Raw genomic sequence first — 22,019 nt, forward strand, 5'->3', positions numbered from 1 at the left:
GTTTGACAATTTCACTGATCAAAACATTTCCAAATCGGCTGTAACTTTGGATTCCACAATAAAATCACAATATCTTTCATCCCTGAAAATTTGGAAAAAAGTTGCGAGGACCGTGTGCACTCCGAGCGCCATCGTCCCCGACATTTTTTCCAAAATTTCGGGAGCTAGATCTTACTGTATTTTTCTGCTAAAATCCAGAATTTTGGCTGATTTTATCAATTATAACACTTTCAAAATTACAGTCAAAGTTGGTCTTGTGATTGCTTGGTTTAAGGCTCCTAATCATTCAAAAATCATTGAAATTGAAATTTTGTGTCAAAATTGTGTTCTTACTGCCCTAACTCTGAAAAGTGTGTTTGCATTCATTCGAAATTTCAGTACTTTATTCAAATTCTTGCAATTTGTGACTTTTGAAATTAAGTGCTTAATTACAACAACTTTGATTTCCGCTTTCAAAATTGAATTTTGCGTGAAATTGAGTCAATTTTTAAATTTCAAAACTGGCATTGCTTTTGGTATTCCCTCTAAAATTATAAAATTCAAAATTTCAGTTTCCCTCTCTTTTTTCAAAATTCAAATTTTTGCATTTTTCGACAATCTTGGTAGGGTTCAATTTTGAGATTGCAACTTTAATTTGGCCTATCTACAGATCGTAAAATCACTCAATTTTTTCAGATTAGCTCTAAAATCATCATAACTTTCATCCCTGCAAATTTCGAAAAAAGTTGCCGGGACCGTGTGCACTCTGAGTGCCATGGTCCTTGACATTTTTTCTGAAATTTCGGGAGACTGTTGTGATTGCATTTAACAGCCTAAATCTAAGAGATTGGCTGATTTTATTGAAAATTGCTACCTCTAAAATTCAAAATTTTCTCTCCCTCTCTAGTGCATGAGTTTTACAACAATAAGCCCTACTTACACTATTCCCGTTAGACGAAGCCGTAGAATTAAGTCTTTCCGAGGTTTAATTACCGAGGAGATGGAACCTAATTTGAATAGCCTTTTTAACGAGGACATGGGTAATTCCTCTAATCCTCCTAATGATGAAGAAGCTCTCCATGAGGTTTATGTAGAACAACTTTCGAAATTGGATAATCAATTTGACGATTTTCGACAATGGATGTCTCAAGAATACCCCGATAGTCAAGCTCTTCCTTTAATTGAGGGTCGAAAACATATGCTTCAAAGTGATAAGAATGGAATTGATATTTTGTGTGGTATTGCACATATCGTGGATTTGAATGTGATGCCTATGAAGAGTTGTGCCGAAAATTTAGGTTATACACAACCTCCCACACAAGTTAATCATTCTATTCCTTTAACAACTTCTATTGCTAGCATACCTACCTTTACATCAAACATAATGACTACTTCTATACAAGACATTCCGCCTATGATTACCAGTCATGCGGGCAATCCTCCTTCTTCAATTAACCCTCTTCCTTCACTCAATCCGACTTCTTCATTCATTCCTTCAATGAGTGTCCCTATTACATCTCCACAAATGAACATGACGCAAGGGGGCAATTCATTCAATCATTCCAATCCTCCTTGTAGTGTTCCTCCTATCCAATCATCTCCTATGACTAATTATCATAGAGTCCCACCACCTTACTCTTTACCTTCTTTCAATAACATAACACCTCCATCTCAATCTAACACATCTAATATGAATTCTTCGACTGAAGTGACCATTAACAATCTTGCACAAACTGTCTCTTCTTTACAGCAACAAATTGCCTCTATGAATCAATCTAAGTTTAGTGTGCCCACATTTGATGTTGCGAGCCCACTTTCTCTTGACATTGTTCGAGCTATCCCTCCTAAACATGTTGAAATCCCGCATTTGGAGCTTTATAATGGTAAAGGAGATCCTCTAACACATGTTAAGACTTTTCAAACAATATGTACCGATTTTGCTTATGACCAAAGGTTGCTTGCAAAACTGTTTACTAGAACATTAAGAGATAAAGCCCTACAATGGTATTGCTCGTTGCCTTCTTATTCTATTACTTCTTTCGAACAACTTGCAAATGCTTTCATTCAACAATTTCAAAACAATATAAGTCCTAAAGTTACTTTGATTGATTTAATGCATTGTAAACAAGGTGTTAAAGAAAAAGTGACTGATTTCATTGGTAGATATAAGCATTTGTATGCTCAAATTTCTTTTCCAGTGCCTGACAATGATATTCAAAGAATCTTTATTTCTAATTTACAAAAAGATATTCGAGACAAACTTCTGTTTTCTGAGTTTACTTCTTTCCAACAGTTGTGTGCAACTCTTCACAATTATCAACTGACTGTGAGTCAAATGGAACAATCACATCCTATGGCTCCGAGTGATAAGGGTGATAGCAGTCAACAACCATTTGGGAAGTTTAAACCGAACAGAGATTCCATCAAATTCAATGAAAACATCATCAACAACAATGTGAATGCAGCATCAGGTGTGCCTCCTATTTCTAAGTTTTTCAAGAAAGAAAGAAAGTATACTCCTTTGAATGAATCATTGCATAGTATTATGAATAAGTTATTGGAACAAAATGTGCTTACTCTTCCTCCTATAAGGCAAATAGATCCTGCAAAGATTACTTCACCTTATTTTGATAACAAATCTTTTTGTCAATTTCATCGTCAGCCTGGGCATGATACTGAAAAATGTTTTTCTTTAAAGGGTAAAATTCAAGATTTGATTGATAATAATACTATCTCTATTTCTGGAGTGAATGATAAAGGCGACACATCTGTAGCTCCTCCTAACCAAAATCTTTAGATTTTTACTGATCCATTACCTTCTCATACCTCTAATGCGATTGAGGCTAATGATTCCTCTCTCTCATCTGATGGTCTTGTGTCTATGACTCCAAATGTGATTAACTTTGTAGAGCAGCAAGAAAACCCTAAAGAACCTTCCATCACATTTTATTCTAATGAAACTATCAGGGCACCTGATGGTCCTTTATACATAGTTGCAAAAGTCCAGAATACACCTTACCGTGGAGTGCTTATTGATCCTTCATGCATGGTTAATGTTATTACTGAAGAATTTCTTTTTACTTTGCAATTGAATCAAGTGATCTATGACAAAACAGATGTGATTGTGAAATTATTTGATGCATTTTTTTCTCCTACAATTGGTTCTATTACATTGCCTATTGAGGTCCATAACAAATCCCTTGATGTGAACTTTGCTATTATTCCTTCATCCGAACAATTTCGTGTGAAGCTTGGCTATCCTTGGCTATCTTCCATGAAAGCTATTGCTTCTCCTATTCATAAGTGTTTGAAATTTCCCCATAATGGTGAAGTTGTTACTGTCAATCATAGTCTCTTTAAACCAGCTGAAAGAACTTCTAGCGTTCCTATTGATTATTTTTGGCCTAAACAATTCCAATCTCTTCCTCTGCGAAGTGATCAACTTTTCAAATCTTATCAAAAGTGGAAAACAGATATGATCCTATCTTCAAGTGAACCTAGAACACCTAAACTTGATATTCCTATTGTTCTTGAGAAGGAAGTTCTTCCTTTGAAAGATAAAACTAATGTCTTTCCTCAAGAAGATTCTCAACCCGTTCCTATGGATGTGACTATGTCTATGCTTAATAAACCTTCTAACAGTAGACCTATACCTCCTCGTCATGATGGACTTGGTCTTCTTCCTAAACCAAAAATTCCTCCTTTATATGGAGTAGTTCCCCCTCCTTCCTTTTATAGAGAGAAGAGACCTTCTTCCTCTCCTATTTTCCAGCCTAAGAGACCACAACCTAAACACCCAAGTAATAAGGATAAGAACATTCCTCCTCCTCAATCTTCTCCACTTCCTACTAAGACTAGATGAAATCGTTCTGCACATGAACGCCGACGAAAGCGTCGTCTTAGAGCTCAGGCAGCTGCTTCTCAAACTTTGCAATCTCCAAAAACACCTTCAACAAGCATTATTCCATTTTCTCCAAAATCTCCTAAACATAAGATGCATGATGGTCTTGATCCTGTGCGAGTTAAAGATCCTATTTTTATAAATCTTGATGATGATATAGATGAAAATGTTATTCATGATGAAAATGTTACTCCTCTCGCTTCTGACAGTGAATATGAACTTGTTGATATTGATAACCATCTATCTAATGAATTTTCTAAAGCACTTATCCTAGCTCCTAGACAAGAACAACGTGGCTTGGAACATGAACATAGCCCTTGTTTGGATCTTGTGATAGCTCCATCTGCTGTGTTGGATGTTCCTCCTCTAGCGTGTTCCCTGCCTTCCCGAAACATTGATCAGCAAGATCGGGGGGTAGATGACGTGCTAGACTAGTTACATTAGCATAGCAGATTCTCTCCTCCTCTCTTTTGTTACTTCTTCTATGTGTTATTCTCATTCTTCTATTTGTTGTCCTTAGTGTTGTCTACTTGAGGATGATGCAAAGCATTGAGATCTCTTTTGGTCTCTCTCATGTTGACTCAAAAGACACATGTGTTCCCTTCTTCTAGGTGACCTTCCTTGATTGGGGAATGAAGAACAATTATGCATACATACATGTGATATATATACATGAATTATCATACAGCATACTGACCCCGAGGAAAGCGAAGTCACCTTGTGCTTTGTGTTTTGTATCTATTATCCTTGGGTTTATCTCACACTTGGGGGCTAAATCTTTGTGATAACGTGCTCCTTTCCCTTCTCATTTCTTATGTGTATCACTACGTTAAAACAATCACCCCCGTTGAGGCGTGTGCGATCGCTTTAACGTAGGGGGGCATACACCCTGTCTATCCCTTCAAGATACTTGAAAATTTCTTGGCGAACTTAGCTTTGCCTTGAAAATTTTTGGTATTTCTTTTGCATGACTCATAGTGAGGGAACCTTACTACTGACAGTCATGGTTCTCCCTCGTGATCTTCCCTTTTACTTTGTCAATTGAAGTCATAAGATCCTTAGTCCACTGGGGGCTTGGTGTGTCTTGCCTCCTTGATGTGGTGAAAGTCTTTCAATGTTGTTTCCTTGTACTTTACCGGAAGTATGAGCATACATACTCCCGCTAAAGTGGGGGCTAAATGTAGCATCCTAAAATTGCGACACTTGCAATTTCGACTGCATTTCGGTCTTCACGATGGCGACGCAACACGGAACCTGAATGGAGACCCCGAAACTTGTCCACGACACCAAAAACTGCATTTTTCAAGCACCCTGGCCTGAACCTTCTTTGCACCCTGCTGTCCCGGGAGGTGGGACCAGAGCGCCCAGCGCCCTGGTCCTTCAGGACCAGGACGCCCTGGTCCCCCAGGACCATGGCGCCCACCGCCCTGGTCCCTGGCCCTATTTTGGGCCTGGTCTCCTATGGGGCTTCGGGTCTTTTGTTTGCAAATTGGAAATTAACATTTCCTGGTCGGCCTAAGGTCGGGAAAATCAATCTATTAACCCTAATTGGCAAGTATATAAATGACATTTTCCTCTCTCATTTGGATGGATGATGGAAAAAGGTGGAAACTATATTCAAACATTCAAACATTCAAGCATTCAAGCATTCCTTCAAGCAATTGATCATTTAAAGTCTCCATTCAAGGCTAAGTGTTGCATTCAAGACAAGGATTCAACCATTGAAGAGGAGATCACTTACTACATACTACTACAACATACAACATACAACAACATCTATACCTTCACACATAAGGATACAAACATCCTTACAACAAGGTATTAGTACTTGTTTTACATTACAGATATTTTACATTTATAGCATTTCTCATTTCTTGGTTAATTCCAAAACCGGGGTTTGACCTAAAGGCAAACCCCTAATCCCTAACCCCCCAATCATCTTCACTTTTCTGTGTGTAGGTTGCAGGTACGCGGCTGAAATTGAAGATCTGGAATCCTTGTGCAGAGACGAACAGATCCCCCTTCGTTTCGCGGATTTTTCGGAGGACCGTGTGCACGCCGAGCGCCATCGTCCTATCAACTTTTGCTCAAATTTGCAGGACAGTGCCGTATCGACATTTTACTGCTAATTCCAGGTCCGCAGCTTCATCCTATATCCCTATCTCAGTCTATAAGTGAATCTTTCTCACTTTCTATGCATTCCTAGCTTAATTCTTCTATCAACATTCTTTACAAAAGAGGGTAGCCTTGCTGTCTTAACCCTTGAAACGCATTTAGCATCCAATCTTGCCTTGTGTGGGATTGGATCTTGTGGGTTTCAACCCCTCTTTTGAATGTAAAGTCTCCCAAGTGAAAACCATCAACCCTAGCAACCTCCCTTGTCTCTCCTTGGAGTTGGAAGAGGGGAGAGCAACTAGGGTTCGATCGATTTTCCGCTTTACACTTAGAAATATGAGCATTTGTCACCAGGTTATCATCCTTGCTAACGCTATCTTTTTCCTTTAGGTGTTCATATATGAGCAAAATAATCCCCTGATGGGCTATGGGGTAAGATTTTGGCTTTTTGGCATGGTCAGCCAAGCTTTCATTTAGGGAGGAAGCCAAATAATAGGGCAAAGGAATATTAACCCCATGTCAGAAATGATTAAGAATAGAAAAATGGTAATTATAGACTTTAGAGAATCTACCATCAACAATCAGGAATTCCATCAAAACCCTTAGCATTTTCTGCCAAAAAGACTTTACCTGATTGGGGAGGTAATAGGAAACATTGTCTTTCTTGGGAAGTCAAGCCTTCTCATCCTCCATTTTTGAGAAATTTTTAATTGCTTCAGCAGAAAACTTTCAGTCTCTGTAGAATTTTGTACCCTCCTTTTGTAGTCTCATGATCTTCGCTACCAAATCCTCATCAATCTTCAAGGTTTCTCCAAACAAAGTGACTTTGTTTCTATTCTAACCCTTAGCAAATCCTTGAGAAATTGATTTTCTGCTTCCATGCAGATTTTCCATATAGTCGGTGAATCCATGTCTATGGAGCCTCCTCCAAACTTTCCACTCATTTTTCTAGTTCTCACAGGTAGAAGGCTTATTCCAGTTTAGGTTACTTCCCATGGTGGAAAGTGGGCTGAAGTCTTTAATAGTATATCTCACAAACTGTAGACCATGACTTAAACGTAGGCTCTTGAACAAAATATCAAGATCACAAAATAGAGTACCTTCTGTGCTTTTATGGAAGTAAATGATAATGGCCGTAGAGATCCAACACTTATTATTATAATCTCCATCATACAATTGATCGTAAAAATGATGCCTTAAGACAATCATTAGCTGACAATTTGCATGCCCCCAATCTTTGTTTTTGATATCCGCACCCCAAAAGGTGATCATGATTTTAACTTGAACCATTGATGCAATCATATGATAATTGCTCCCTAACATCCCTTTTACACTGGGCTTCTCTGATATATTTAGCCTCCACATCTAAGTTGACACCCTCATTAGCTAGTAGGTTCGCTACCTTATTGCCTTCCCTAAGAGTATGGGTTATGAGAACTCTATCATAGGGTTTTAATAACTTTTTAGCACTTTTAATAGTATTAGTAATATTCCAAGAGGACGGACCATTACCTTTAAGAGCTTGAATAAGGTTTAGGGAATCCCTTTCCAACCATTTTTTTAAAAATTTTGTAGGATTTTGCCAAGATCAAGGGCACAATGAAAAGCATAAAAGAGAGACAATAAAATGACAAGAACAAATTGTATTCTCATCAATATGCAAATGATCAACTAGATTAACCAATACAATGAATATAGGCCTACTTATATAGGCAAGGCCATATGGATGTATGAGCACACAAATATGACATGTGGCTCAATGAGAAACAAGGGTAGGTAAGAAATACTAGGGGTAGGTAGGAGAAATAATATAATATTCCACAAGAGGTGGATGACCCACTGAATGTGGAGTGTAACAGCAAAATAAGACCACAAAAGGTGGAATTTCTCCTGCAAGCTCTATCCCTATGTGCACACTTCCCTAAGTGTCTGAAATCCAAACTATGAAGAGATGCATTATCTTAAGTTAACTTAAGTAAAGTGTAATAATATCCAAAATGAATATTTATTTACACCAACACCCCCCCTTAAGTGCAACTTAGGGGAATGAAGACTTAAGTCAACAATGCAAGATGGGTCCTGGCTACTAGGCCATGATAGGTACCCATGTACAATATGCAAATGCAAGAAAAACCATGCAATGCAATCTCTCACAAACGGAGAAAGGGAGAAAACCCAATGAGAAAAAACTCCCCCACAAAACAGAGATGAATGTACAAAAGACTCTCAAAGAAGAAGGACAAAACCTCAAAGAGGAAAAAGTCCCCCCAATAAGAGAGGAAGGAGAAGTCAGCTGACCCCCTCTAATGACACATCCCACACCCTCAAGAGAGCTTGCAATTGCTGGAACTTACTCTCGGTGAAAGGTTTGGTGAATACATCAGCAACCTGCTCTGTTGTAGGACAATACTAAAAATCAATGACCTACTCCTGTATGAGCTCTCGGATATAGTGCATATGAATCTCGATGTGTTTGGTCCGCTGGTGCTGGATCGGGTTCTTCAAGATCGCAATAGCTCTCTGATTGTCACAATGTAGAACTATCGGCCATGGAGTGGTGAATCCAAACTCTGTGAGAATCTGCTGGAGCCAAATGGTCTTAGTCATTGCGTTAACAACACCTCGATACTTAGCCTCAGTCGAAGAGAGAGAAATAGCATGTTGCTTCTTACTCTGCCAACAAATGGGGCTCGAACCAAGGTGAAAACTATAACCAGAAGTAGACTTATGATCATCAAGATTGCCATCCCAATCAGAGTCTGTGTAACCAACCAAGCGAAGTCTTGTGCCTGCTGCATAGTGAATCCCATAGTGATGTGTACCTTGGATGTAATGAAGGATGCATTTGGCGGATGAAGCAGGAAACCATGCCAACTGCAAATGAAATATCAGGGCGTGTATGAGTCAAGTAGATGAGACTACCCACAAGCTGACGATACAAAGTGGCATCAACTGGTGGAGAAGAACACTGAGCCTCAAGCTTGACTCCTAAAAGAAAGGGAGTCGGGGCAGGCTTACAATCAGCCATATGAAAGCATGCAAGTAGATCAAGAGTAGACTTGGGCTACGATAGTGTAAGCCTGGAAGGTGACTGTGAAATCTCTATCCTGAGAAAGTAGTGCAAAAGACCCAAGTCAGTCATAGCAAATCTATCATGCAAAGCAAATTTGACCCTGCTAATGATGGATGAAGTACTCCCTATAATGATCAAGTCATCAACATAGAGCACAAATATCAAGTGAGAGTCGTCCTGTCGCAAAATGTAGACATTCGGATCAGAATGACACTTGGTGAACCCTACAGACAGAAGAAAGGAATCCATCTTGGTGTACCAAGCCCTGGGGGCCTGCTTAAGGCCATAGAGAGATTTCCTTAGTTTGCAAACCAAGGAAGTATCTTGGATGAAACCCTATGGCTGCTCTATATAAATCTCCTCATCAAGATCACCATGAAGAAAAGCACTCTTCACATCCATCTGATGTACAACCCAACCATGAGCTTCAGCAATAGCAAGTGTCAAACAAATGGAGTTCATCTTGGCTACGGGTGCAAAGGTCTCAGTATAGTCAACACCTGCAACCTAGGAGAAACCTTTCGCAACAAGCCGAGCCTTATACTTATCCACAGTACCATCCACTGCAAACTTGGTCTGATAGATCCACTTAAATCGAACCATCTTTCTCCCCTTAGGGAGATGGACTAAATACCATGTGTTGTTCCTCATCAAGGAACTATACTCTTCCTCCATAGCTTGGTCCCACTTAGGAACCCCTGATGCTTCCCTAAATGTCTATGGATCAGAAGTGGTAGCAATGAATGCATGTGGAAGATCTTGATGTTGTGATTGAGTTCTCCATGTATCTGAAGGATCCCCAACAAGAGAACCCGCGGACTCAAGTGTCTATCGAGCCCAATGAGGTCTAGGTGGAGGTGGAGAACGAGGCTCCTCAACTGCAAGTGGACCCTGCGGAGGTGTTACCCTGTGAGTCAGAGTTGAAGGAGTCTCATCATCTGAATCACTAACATCACTATCCACAATGGAGGAAGGTGGAGGAGGTAGAGAGGCTAAGCTAGGAGAGCTTTCCTCAAAGTGAACACTCCTCTCAATGAACACCTCATGTGTCTCTAGATCCATCAATCTGTATGCCTTAACACCCTCAGGATATCCAATAAATATGCAAGGCCGACTTTGAGGTTCCAATGCCTTGCGTTTCTGTGGAGGTATGCGAGCCCATGTTGGACACCCAAAGACTCTAAAATGTCTCACAATCGGTTTCCTACCAGCCCAAGTCTCAAAAGGAGTAATACCTTGCAAAGCTTTGTGAGGAACCCGATTCTAGATGTGTGTGGCACAATTGATAGCCTCTGTCCAAAAGGTGGGATCAAGAGAACATGCATGTATCATACAACTAGCCATTTCTTTGAGAGTTCTATTCTTGCGTTCTACAACTCCATTTTGCTATGGAGTGTATGCTACATAATGCTGAAGATCAATCCCCTCAAATGTACAAAAATCCTCAAGTCTTTTGTTCACATATTCCCTTCCATTATCTGTGTGAAGAATCTTGACCACTTTCTCTGATTTCTTCTCCACACGAGTCTTGAAGTCCTGAAATCTGTCAAATACTTCACTCTTATGAATGAGAAAGTAGACCCAAGTGAAGCGGGAGTAGTCATCAATGAAGGTGAGAACATAGCATGCCTTACTAAATGAAGGTGTTGGAAATGGACCTGCTACATCGCTGTGAACAAGTTGAAGAACTTCTAAAGCTCTCCAAGCTTTCCCCTTATCAAACTTCTCTTCGAGATGCTTGCCCATGGAACAAATTAAACATACACCCTCTGAAAAACTGATTTGAGGTAGAACTGTGACCATGTCTTTAGTGCTGAGCTACTGAAGATAGCGGTAGTTGAGGTGACTAAACTGCTCATGCCATAGCTTACTTTCTGAATTTGAATGAGTAAGCAATGCCCTAGAAGGTGAACTTGGCACAAAGTGGGAGAATGAATAAAGCCTTGAGTTGTCATTGACTTGTCCCACTACTACCAAGGCATCATCATCAAGTTCCTTTACCACAATTGAATCTGGTGTAAACTCAACCTTTTTCCCATTCCCATAGTGAGTGATTTGGTAGATAGAGAGAAGGTTGGTAGACAAGTTAGGAACATAGAGAACATTCTCAATGTTCCATCATCCATGTCAACTGAACCTTTCCCTTCAAGCTCTACTTGTGTATCATCACCTATGTAAATGTGAGGTACCTTAGATGGCTCCAATGAAGAAAATTGCTCCTTTGTAGAACCCATGTGATATGAGGCACCCAAGTCAAGTATCCATTGCTGTGAAGAACCTGTTGTAGCCAGAAATGCTTGCCCTTTTCCCTTAGACTGTGAGGAAGAGGAAGGAGATGAATCCTTCTTTGTGTAGGCGGATGGCAAGTTGATGTTGTTTTTCTTAAGTAGATTAGTTAACTTATCAACTTGCTTTGCGTGGCATCGATGCTCATCATGACCATACTTCTTGCAATATGAACAAGTTGGTTTATCCTTCTTAGGTGGTGTCCCCTTCTTGGAAGAGGATGAAAAATAGCCTTGTGATGGAGAGGATTATTGTCCTTTTTCCTGGTGTGGCTTAGACTTGGATTGCTTCTTCTTCTTGTTGGAATCTTTGCCTTGACTTCCTTGATTTCCTTGATTAGCCACCAAAGCCTTGGACTTTGAAGACTTGAGAAACCCCATGTTCAACAACTTAGATTGTTCCAATATTAACATTTGTGTGAAAGCATCAAATGAAGGCATAACATAGGAACTCCCCATTGTCAAACGATGAGTTTGGAAGCTAGACACAAATGCTGCATATTCTGGTGCAAGCTTGTCCAACAAGTTGAATATTAATTGAGCATCCTTTTTGTCAATTCCACAATCCTTAAGCTTTGCTCTTAGCTCATTTTCTTTGGTGACATAATCTTGGATTGTATTAAAACTCTTGGGATCCAAGTTGGTGAGCTCATTGTCAATCTGATAGCCTCTGATTTCATCAACTTGACCATATAATTTCTGAAACATATCCCAAGCCTCTTTGATTGTTTTACACTTCTCAATGTAAAAATGAGGTCATCTGATACATACTTGTGCAAAGTTCCAAGAGCCATGCAATTCTTTGTGAGCCATTTTAATTGAGCATTTGGATCAGTCTTAGGATCAGGTGGTGCTGTTATTGTTCCATCTATGTAATGTGTGAGACCCTTTTTCCATTAATTTACTCCATACTTTAATTTTCCATGATGCATAATTATGTGGAGTTAAAGGTGGAAATTTATGAGGACTCATTGTAACAAAAATGGAAAGAGCACAAAGAGAGGCACAATCACACAAGACACCCCCCCAAATTCACTCAATCAAAGAACCCCCCCCCCCCAAAAGTGATGATTTGGCACTTTATAATTAGTGCGTATACAATGGGCCACTTGCAAAAAATGGCAAAGTGGACTTCTAATTACAATTTTACAATTGCCTCAATAAGGCCAAAAGAGACTCAAACTGATAATGCAAGAGATCTAACTAAGATCCAAGCAATTTACAAGTGCCTAATAGGCCAAATAAGACCAATATCTGAAAGTACAATTTCCACTAAAAATATTTGAAATCTAATCATAGATTATGAAAGTAGACGAAAAAACATGCACTTTCAAAAAAAAATGGCACCTAAAAAGGAGGTCATATGAGCTCAAACGAGGCCTTTGAAGTTGCAGAATTGAGGATTAGACAGGTACAACTAAGAGAATTCACAAATTATAAAAAACCTATGCATCAAAATTAGAAAATAACCACACCACTGCAAAGATCATGAAATTTTAGCCCATTTCAAAAAAAATTGCACCAAAAAAGGAGCAAAAATGAGCAAGATATGGCCTTTCAAAGTTGGACTGCAAAACTGAAAAGCTCAATGGAGAGGGGTTCAAAAATTTCAAAAATCTGCTGATGTGGTGCTGACATTAGAAATTCACTATCTTTAATTTGACGGTCGTATGACCATCATGAAAACTTTGCCTCCTTGCTGACTGGGCGTCCGTACTATACAGATTGTTGACTGTGCGCGGTGACTGTGCAGTTGACTGGGCTATCATACGGATGCTGACGTGGCAGACAGACATGGCCATGGGCCAGTGGCCTCCTACCATGTGGTGGATGTAGGTTGCCAGTTTAAAAAACTGCTAGTGGAAGTGTCGCTGGCGGGAGGTCTGGGCTGCCAGCGGGTGGTTTGGGCGGCCGGTGGCGGCGGAAGGTAAAGCGGCCAGCGAGAGGTGCTAAGCAGCCGGTGGGAGGTGCAGGGCAGCCGATGGCATGCGGAGTGGCTGACAGGAGTTTTGTGGTGGCGGCGGGAGTTTCTCGACATGCAGAGCGGCCGGCAGGAGTACGCGTCAGTGGTAGGTATGCGGCCTACAACACCTACAACACGCAGGTACAAAGGGCATGGGGGGGTCAAAATAGGTCAACTTTATAGTCAAAATTTATGGAAACGACCTCCCGGATTCAACGGTGATTTCCAAATCGCTGTATGACGCCCCCAAAAAATGAAGATCCCCAAATCCGAAAATAGAAGCCTTCCACGATGTCTCCAAAAACCAATCAATGAATCCCCAATGGCTCTGATACCATGTAGGATTTTGCCAAGATCAAGGGCACAATTAAAAGCATAAAAGAGAGACAATAGAATGACAAGAATAAACTATATTCTCATCAATATGCAAATGATCAACTAGATTAACCAATACAATGAATATAGGCTTGCTTATATAGGCAAGGCCATATGGATGTATGAGCACACAAATATGACATGTGGCTCAATGAGAAATAAGGGTAGGTAAGAAATACTAGGGGTAGGTAGGAGAAATAATATTCCACAAGAGGTGGATGACCCACTGAATGTGGAGTGTAATAGCAAAATAAGACCACAAAAGGTGGAATTTCTCCTACAAGCTCTATCCCTATGTGCACACTTTCCTAAGTGTCTCAAATCCAAACTACGAAGAGATGCATTATCCTAAGTTAACTTAAGTAAAGTGTAATAATATCCAAAATAAATATTTATTTACACCAACAAATTTGAAATCCTGAGCAATCTGGAGGCTTATCAGCGTAGCTTGAGCTTCAGCCACATGATTATTTTGAACTCCAAAAGGAGAAGCAATAGCAGCAATGTAGATACCATGAGCATTTCTGATGACTCCTCCCTAACTGGGCTTCCTTGGATTGCCTTTAGCCACCCAATCAAAATTCACCTTGACCCAATCATGATCAGGAAATCTCCAGACAACATTTTCTCTCCTAATCTTATTGTCATTTTTGCAAACTATGTGGATTAAATTCCATTCAATAAGGATGCCTTTCTTAGTATCATTCATGTCAGCAAAGGACCATTGCTTATTGTTTCTATGAGGAATGTTTATGTTTTCTTTTATAGCCCTGCAATCTTTTTCAAAAACCACCTCAGAGTTGCACCTAGCTTCCCTAAATATTCTGTTATTTCTCTCTTTCCATATGTACCAACAAATCAAGGGAAGAGTTAGGGACCAAAGGTTCTTGATAAGAGGAAGTTTGGTTGGAAAGGTCCATTGCCAAATAGTTTCCTTGAGACTAATATGCATAACCCAATCAACCTCCCATTTCGCCCAAAACTTGCTCCAGACTTCCCAAGTGAAGGAGAAACAAATGAACAGATGATCGACTGATTCTTCCTCTTTCTAACATAGCTCACACCTGTTAGGAAACATAAAACCTCTTCAAACCAAGTTGTCAATAGTAAGGATCCTATTGTGAGTAGCAAGCCAAAAGAACATATTAACTTTAGGAATAATAATTCTATTCCATACTTAATCCCATATTGGATTATGAATCTGGGAGAATGTATTTCTATAGACTGAGGCAATAGTGAAGTCACCCCTAGGGGTACTCTTCCAAAGGAAAACATCATCAAAATATTTATTAATAGAAAAGGACAACAGATCCTGCTTGAGAATTGAAAACCCAACATAAATGACATCAAGTGTAACGCATCTATTCTCCCTCCAATAGTTACACACCATAGTCCCAAACCTTCTTTTGCACTCATCTATGAATTGACTACAGTCTTGATTAAAGAGAGGTCCATCTTTAATCCAAGGATCCTCCCAGAACCCATCCAGCTCCAGCTTTGGCCACTTTTGTTGATTTGATAATACTATTCCAAATGAAAGACCCAACAGGGATGTCTTTAGAGTAGAGGAGAGACTAGAGAGGTTTATCATGAATATATTTGTTAAACCAAACCTGGTTCCAATCTTTCTTAGTGGCAAAAGCCCTCCAAATCTGTTTAGCAAGAAGAGATTTATTAAAAACTTTTAGAACTTTAATACCAAGACCTCCCATGCTCTTTGGTTTGCACACTTTATCCTAGGCAACCAAAGCTATCCTTTTTTTTTCTTCAACCCCTGACCAAAGAAATCTTTTCTGAATCCTCTCTAAGGCTTTAGAAAATTTAGCCGGAATGCCAAATAGACTGAGAGCATAGACCGGGAGATTCTGAAGAGTAGCATGCAGGAGCTGCAACTTTCTAGCTTGAGATAACATGGATCCTTTCCATCCAGCTAATTTTTTATTGATTTTTATCAATTAGCGAATGCCAAAATGAGTCTTGGGGAACTAGTCCCAATGGGAGACCCAGATAAGTGGAGGGGAGCACTTCCACTTTGCACCCAATGATGTTAGCAATTCTCTTCTATCTTATGATAGGAGTATTCATGAAGTATATAGAAGACTTGTCCCAATTGAATTGCTGGCCTGTTGCCATGGAATAGAGACTAAGAGCACCTTTAAAAGCAGCAACCTCCCCTATAGAAGAGTATCCCATTAATATTGTATCATCAACAAACTGTTGTTGAGAACAACTCACATTAGCAGAGGAAGGTTGAAGACCTTTGATAGATTTATTCACTTTCATTTTTTGGATCAGTCTGCCCATGCTCTCCGCCAAGATGGTAAATAGGATTGGAGATATGGGATCTCCTTCTCTTAGCCCCCTGGAGGATTTAAAGAATCTAGAAGGAGACCCATTTATGAGAATAAAAAAAATAGGGGTAGATATCATCTCTCTGATAATTCTAATTATCTTCTCATCAAATCCAAAGGCCTCCATAATTCTGAAAAGAGCTTGCCATTCCACTCTGTCATAAGCTTTTGCCAGATCCAATTTTATTACAAATCCTTGTTTATTGGCAGCATTGAGAGAATGAATGTTCTCATGCACAAGGATGATTGAGTCCAAAATCTGCCTACCAGGGACAAATCCTTTTTTCTCCTCAGAGATGATAAAGGGTAGGACAGCCAAAAGTCTAGAAGTCAAGACTTTAGAAATAATCTTATAAAAGGAGTTACATAGACTTATTGGCCTGAATTTTCCCATTGAATCCACCCCCACCACCGTAGGGATTAAGGCAATAAAAGTAGAGTTGATTTCCTTGAGGATTCTTCCAGATCCAAACAATTCTTTAACAGCATTGACCGTATCTTTTCCAACAATGTGCCAAAATTCCTGGAAAAAGAACATGGGGAAGCCATTAGGTCCCAGAGCCTTATCCCCCTGAAATGACAAGACCGCTTTTTTAATTTCCTTAGCAGAGGGGATAGCAGAAAGAGCCTTATTCTGATTAGGACCTATAATCTTGGGGATGTTGTCAATCAGGTCCTGTTTCTTAGCAAAATCAATTTCCTTACTAGTGGAAAGGAGCTAAGAGAAGAAACTGATAGCTTCAGCCCTAATGTCATCCTCCTTAAGAAGAATTTTCTTCTCCACAACTAGCCTAGTTATTCTATTCACTGCTTTATGTTTCTTAGACATCATATGAAAAAATTTGGTATTTCTATCCCCTACTTCCAGCTAAATAGCCCTGGATCTCTGTCTCCAAAAGATTTCCTCCCGAGAAATAATATTATGAAGTTTAACTAATATATCATCTTCCTTAGCCTTGGGATACTTTTTTAGCCATCTATTTGTATAGAGTTTTGGGTCTGTTTGAGTTCCTCCTTCAGCTATTTTTTTGATTCAAAAATATCACCAAAAACCATCGTATTCCATATCTAAATGTTATCTTTGATGTTTCTAAGTTTTTTGGCAACTTTGTACATGGCTATTCCATCCACATGAATACTCCACCAACTGGGAATGGACTTTTCCAAAGAGGGATGAGAGATCCACATTTTCTCAAACCAGAAAGGGAAGCACTGTTTACTCTTAATAGACTTAGCAAAAAAGGAAATAGGATAATGATCCGAGCCCATTCTATTGACAACTGACAAGGAACATCTATGAGAAAGAATCCAATCATAAGTAATGAGGGATCTGTCAAGCCTTACCTGAATGAGGTCTTCTCCATCCCTGTGATTAGACTAGGTGTAAGAAGCTCCAGTGAGATCAATATCAATAAGAGCATTGACATTGATGAAGTCCATCAAATTTGTTCTGCTATCCAGTTGGGCTTAAGTTCCTCCAAATTTCTCAGATCCTTGTAGAGGAGTATTGAAATCTCCCATCAGCAGCCAACTGTCTCTAGAGAATGAACTTCTTTTCTGCCGGATTTTATTCCAAAATTTACTCCTAGCAGCTTTGGAATTAGGGGCATAGATGTTTGTGACCAACCATTCCTTTCCTTCAGAGATGCTTTTTACTTTCATAGATATAATATGACCATCCTCATCAATTATATCTCCTAAAATAGTCTTCTTGTTCCAAAAAATAGCCACCCCACCTGAGGCACCATTAGAGCTACTACCACATACTCCTCCATTTTTAAAGAAATTTAAATTCTCAACTTTCTCCTTACTCATCTTGGTTTCCTGTACAAGGATAATATTCAGCTTATGATCTCAAATGAGATTCTGTAATATATCCTGTTTATTGAGACCATTTAGGCCTCGAATGTTCCAAGATATTACCTTCATTTGGAAACCTGGGGGCAGGATTCCTGTATAGTTCGCTGCCTTCCATCAGCTATGTTTTGCTTACTCTCCTGGTCCCTATGCCATTTCATGGTTTCGCCTCCTTGCAGAGATTTGGATAGACCAATGTCTGCCTTGGATCTGGTCCTAGTTTTCACCCCATTAGAACATCTTGCCTTCTTATTTTTCTTTTTTCCATTCCCTGTTATTTCTTCCTCATGTTCATTTCTAAGATCAACTTGCATGTTATTCCACAGTTCTCCTCTTTTCTAGGATGATTTGGGCATGTCAACTCCACCATTCTGGAATAAAGATTTTAGGTTGATCTTAGGCGATCCAAACTTATTCATCCTTTCAAAATCAATTTCAAGTACTTTGAGATCCTTTGAGAAATCTTTATCACTTTGGATTGTTGAAACTTGAAGGGCCTCATGTTGAGCTTCAGTTATGTTATCGATCTCTCCTTCTTCAAGGATCTCTTCAATGATTACATTCTCTTCCTCCTGAGTGTGTAATATTTCAAAGATATTACCTATTTTTATCTCGAATCCACTAATTTCATCCTTTTTATCTTTCTTCAATATGGGAGACTTAATGGGGTTAACATTTCTATCATCTTCTGATAAGTCTTTAATACTACTAGCAGTTCTACTTCCTCCTTCCACTCTTCTATCTTCCTTATTATTGTTCTTTTCTTTCCATACCTGTTTGAGGGTGTTGTTTACCTTCATCAGTTTCTTGGGGTTGCTAGGGCAAGCCTTAGCCCAGTGCCTAGCTTTCTTACAAGAAAAGAACACAAAGAGGAGGGATTCAAACTCTATTGTCTGTTCCCATAACCCCAGTTTGGAGTTTATACCAATAGAATTGGGAAGATCCATGTTCTGCAAGATATTGACACAAATTCTCACAAAAACCAATCTCTTTCGAGCTGCAGTCATTGGATCTATCACAACAAGCTCTCCAAAGGAGTTCGCTATATGTGCGAAAACATCCTCAACCCAGAATTCAAGTGGCAAGCCTGGCAGCCTTACCTAGACCAGAGTTGACTCAAAAAAGGAGTCATTGAGTTCCATGTTTGGAGATCATTTTCTCAGGGAAAGGGAAGATTTACCAAACATCCAGGGTCCCCCGCCTAATGTTGCTTCCATATCTTCCCCACAAGAAAAGGAAACGACAAAAAAACCCCTTGATAAGGCTGAAACCTCCACTTGACCTTTCAACCTCCATTTTCTCTTCACAAATGATCTAACATCCTCAATATTGGGTCATGGTCAACAAACTTTCCCACCAAGGAGAAGGCCCTTAAAGATATGCTATGATCAATAACCAAATCTGGAACAACAATCACTAATTTACCTGATTTTCTATCAGAGATGTCTTCCACTGAAGGGAAGGATGACTTTCCAGTAGGTTTGTTCACAAAAAGACCGCTCCAGGGTTTGAGAACCTTCACTGCTGTGGTCTTTTCTAGGTCAGCTTTCACACCCTCGAGACTTGATTCTGGAGCATCTTTCATCTTTTCATGGTCAGGAGGAGGGTCCCGATGCCATGGGTCTGCATCCAGTCTCCCATCCTCATCATCCATCGCTTGTCCTTGAGCTGCAGAGGCAGCAAAACCAGAGGATCTGACCTCATTGTTCCCTCCATTTCCAGAATTCAAATTTCCCTCTGCATGAGCTGTTCCCTCCAAATATGTTACACCCCATTGTGATATTACCTATTTGTTGTTGTTTGTTTAGTTAAAATTCTTTAATGCATGTTTACATTTATCTTGATTAGAAAATATAATCAATGAATGTGCAAAATCCATGATGCATACATGTGTATTGATAAAGGCTAACAACCTTTGTAATGTGCTAAGTTGGATGCATGAAATGATTACACCTCTAGAAGGGAGGAAGAGTATCACTCAGGACAAGAACTTGGTTTGCAATCTTGAATATGTGCCTAATTGAGCTATCACACACTCAAAACCTAGTTGGTCAAGTTGAATCAAGTTAGTTGGGAAATGGTAAGTAACTTTCTATCGGAGTTGGTGATGTTTTGCAGTGTTTGGGTTGTTCTTGATTTGGAATGTGTGATTGAATCATTATGATAGGTTTAAATCTTCATGTGATCATATCTATATATTAATTGATGAATATATATACATTTGACATATATACGAGTTGATGAATATATAAATAAAAGTATGTATGGATATTAAAATATTAATAATATATGTGCACACACACACATACATACATACATACATACATACATACATACATACATACATACATACATAGATACACACACACACACATGTGTGTGTGTATACATATATGTGTATATATACATATACATATGCATATATATGTATATATGTGTATGTATATATATGTAGATGGATACATATACATATATATGTATATAGTATATACATGTATATACTATATACATATATATGTATATGTATCCATCTACATATATATACATACACATATATACATATACATATGCATATATATGTATATATGTGTATGTATATATATGTAGATGGATACATATACATATATATGTATATAGTATATACATGTATATACTATATACATATATATAATATACATATATATGTATATAGTATATACATGTATATACTATATACATATATATGTATATGTATCCATCTACATATATATACATACATATATATGTATATGTACACACACACACACACACACACACACACACACACACACACACACACACACATATATATGGACCAGTGTAAGAAGCTGAGTCCACTTTTTGGCCGAAAAGTGGAAGTGTTTTCCCTGATTTTTTAGGTTTTGTCTCATTTGAGCTTAAATTTTGAAACACTTGGAGATTGAATCTTGGAAAAAGTCAATAATATAAAAGATAGCCCTCTGAGTCTACTTTCCAAATATGTAATTTAATTTAATACCCACATAATAAAAAATAACTTTTTGAATGGAGTTCTAAAACCTATGTTTTAAAAATGTTTGTTTCAGGACCATACCATGCATGTGTACGACCCACACTTTTTGACACAATTAAAACTATTTTCTCAAACCATTTTGGGAAATGGTTTGGAAGACACTGAAGATTGATGAGCATATTTTTCTGTATTTTTTTTAATTAATTTTTTAATGACCATAATTATCTTTTTAAAAATTTGACGTGTACGACCCACATAATTTGACGTAAACTTAACTATTTTTTTTTTTTAAATAGAAAATAATTGTATAGATTGATGACATATATTTTTTTTTTCAAAATTCATTAAAATAAAAAATTTATTAAATTAGGTCCAAGGGGTTGAGTTTAACATCAAATGACTATGTTAGCTTGACATATTTTAGAGTTGTTTAATGTATGTTTCAGGTAATTTAATAGACTAATAATAATAATAATAATTTAAAATATTGTGGCTTTGGCCTATTACCTACCAAAAAAAAAAAAAATTTATTAAATTAACAAAATTAGTTAATATTTCAAGTTTATGGACCCAATTTAGTATAGATTAATTAAAAAATAGTTAAAATAATCAATTTTTAAATAAATTTACATATTTAGTATCTAAACAGTATAATTTGAAATGGGTTTTAATTTCATATAAAATTTCTCTAATTAGAGGCACGTAAACTATTTCAGAAGTTCATATTTGTGCTTTCATTCATGGAGATTTGAATTTGCAGGTCCATGTCTCAGATGTGGCCATCCCAGGCCTATCCCGAACCTAATCTCGAGGCAAGTGGCGGGTTGTGGAATTAACTTCCACAGAATGGGCCCCCATTTTGAAAACGGGGCCCATTCCTTTTTTAACCGTTGGTTTTCGGAACGGGCCCCCATTTTGAAAACGGGGGCCCGTTCCTAAAATTACCGTTTCTGTCCAAAAAAAGGATAGATTGTATCAATTTACCAGATTATCATTGGAATCCGTACTGACAAACATTTTTTACAGCATTTGGCACTACTTTTTTTAATCTTTTTTACACAAATTTTAGAAGAATTCGATAAAAAGAAATTTTATTTTTTGAAGAAGAGT

The sequence above is a fragment of the Cryptomeria japonica genome, chromosome 4, assembly GCF_030272615.1.
Source record: "Cryptomeria japonica chromosome 4, Sugi_1.0, whole genome shotgun sequence".
Taxonomy (NCBI): domain Eukaryota; kingdom Viridiplantae; phylum Streptophyta; class Pinopsida; order Cupressales; family Cupressaceae; genus Cryptomeria; species Cryptomeria japonica.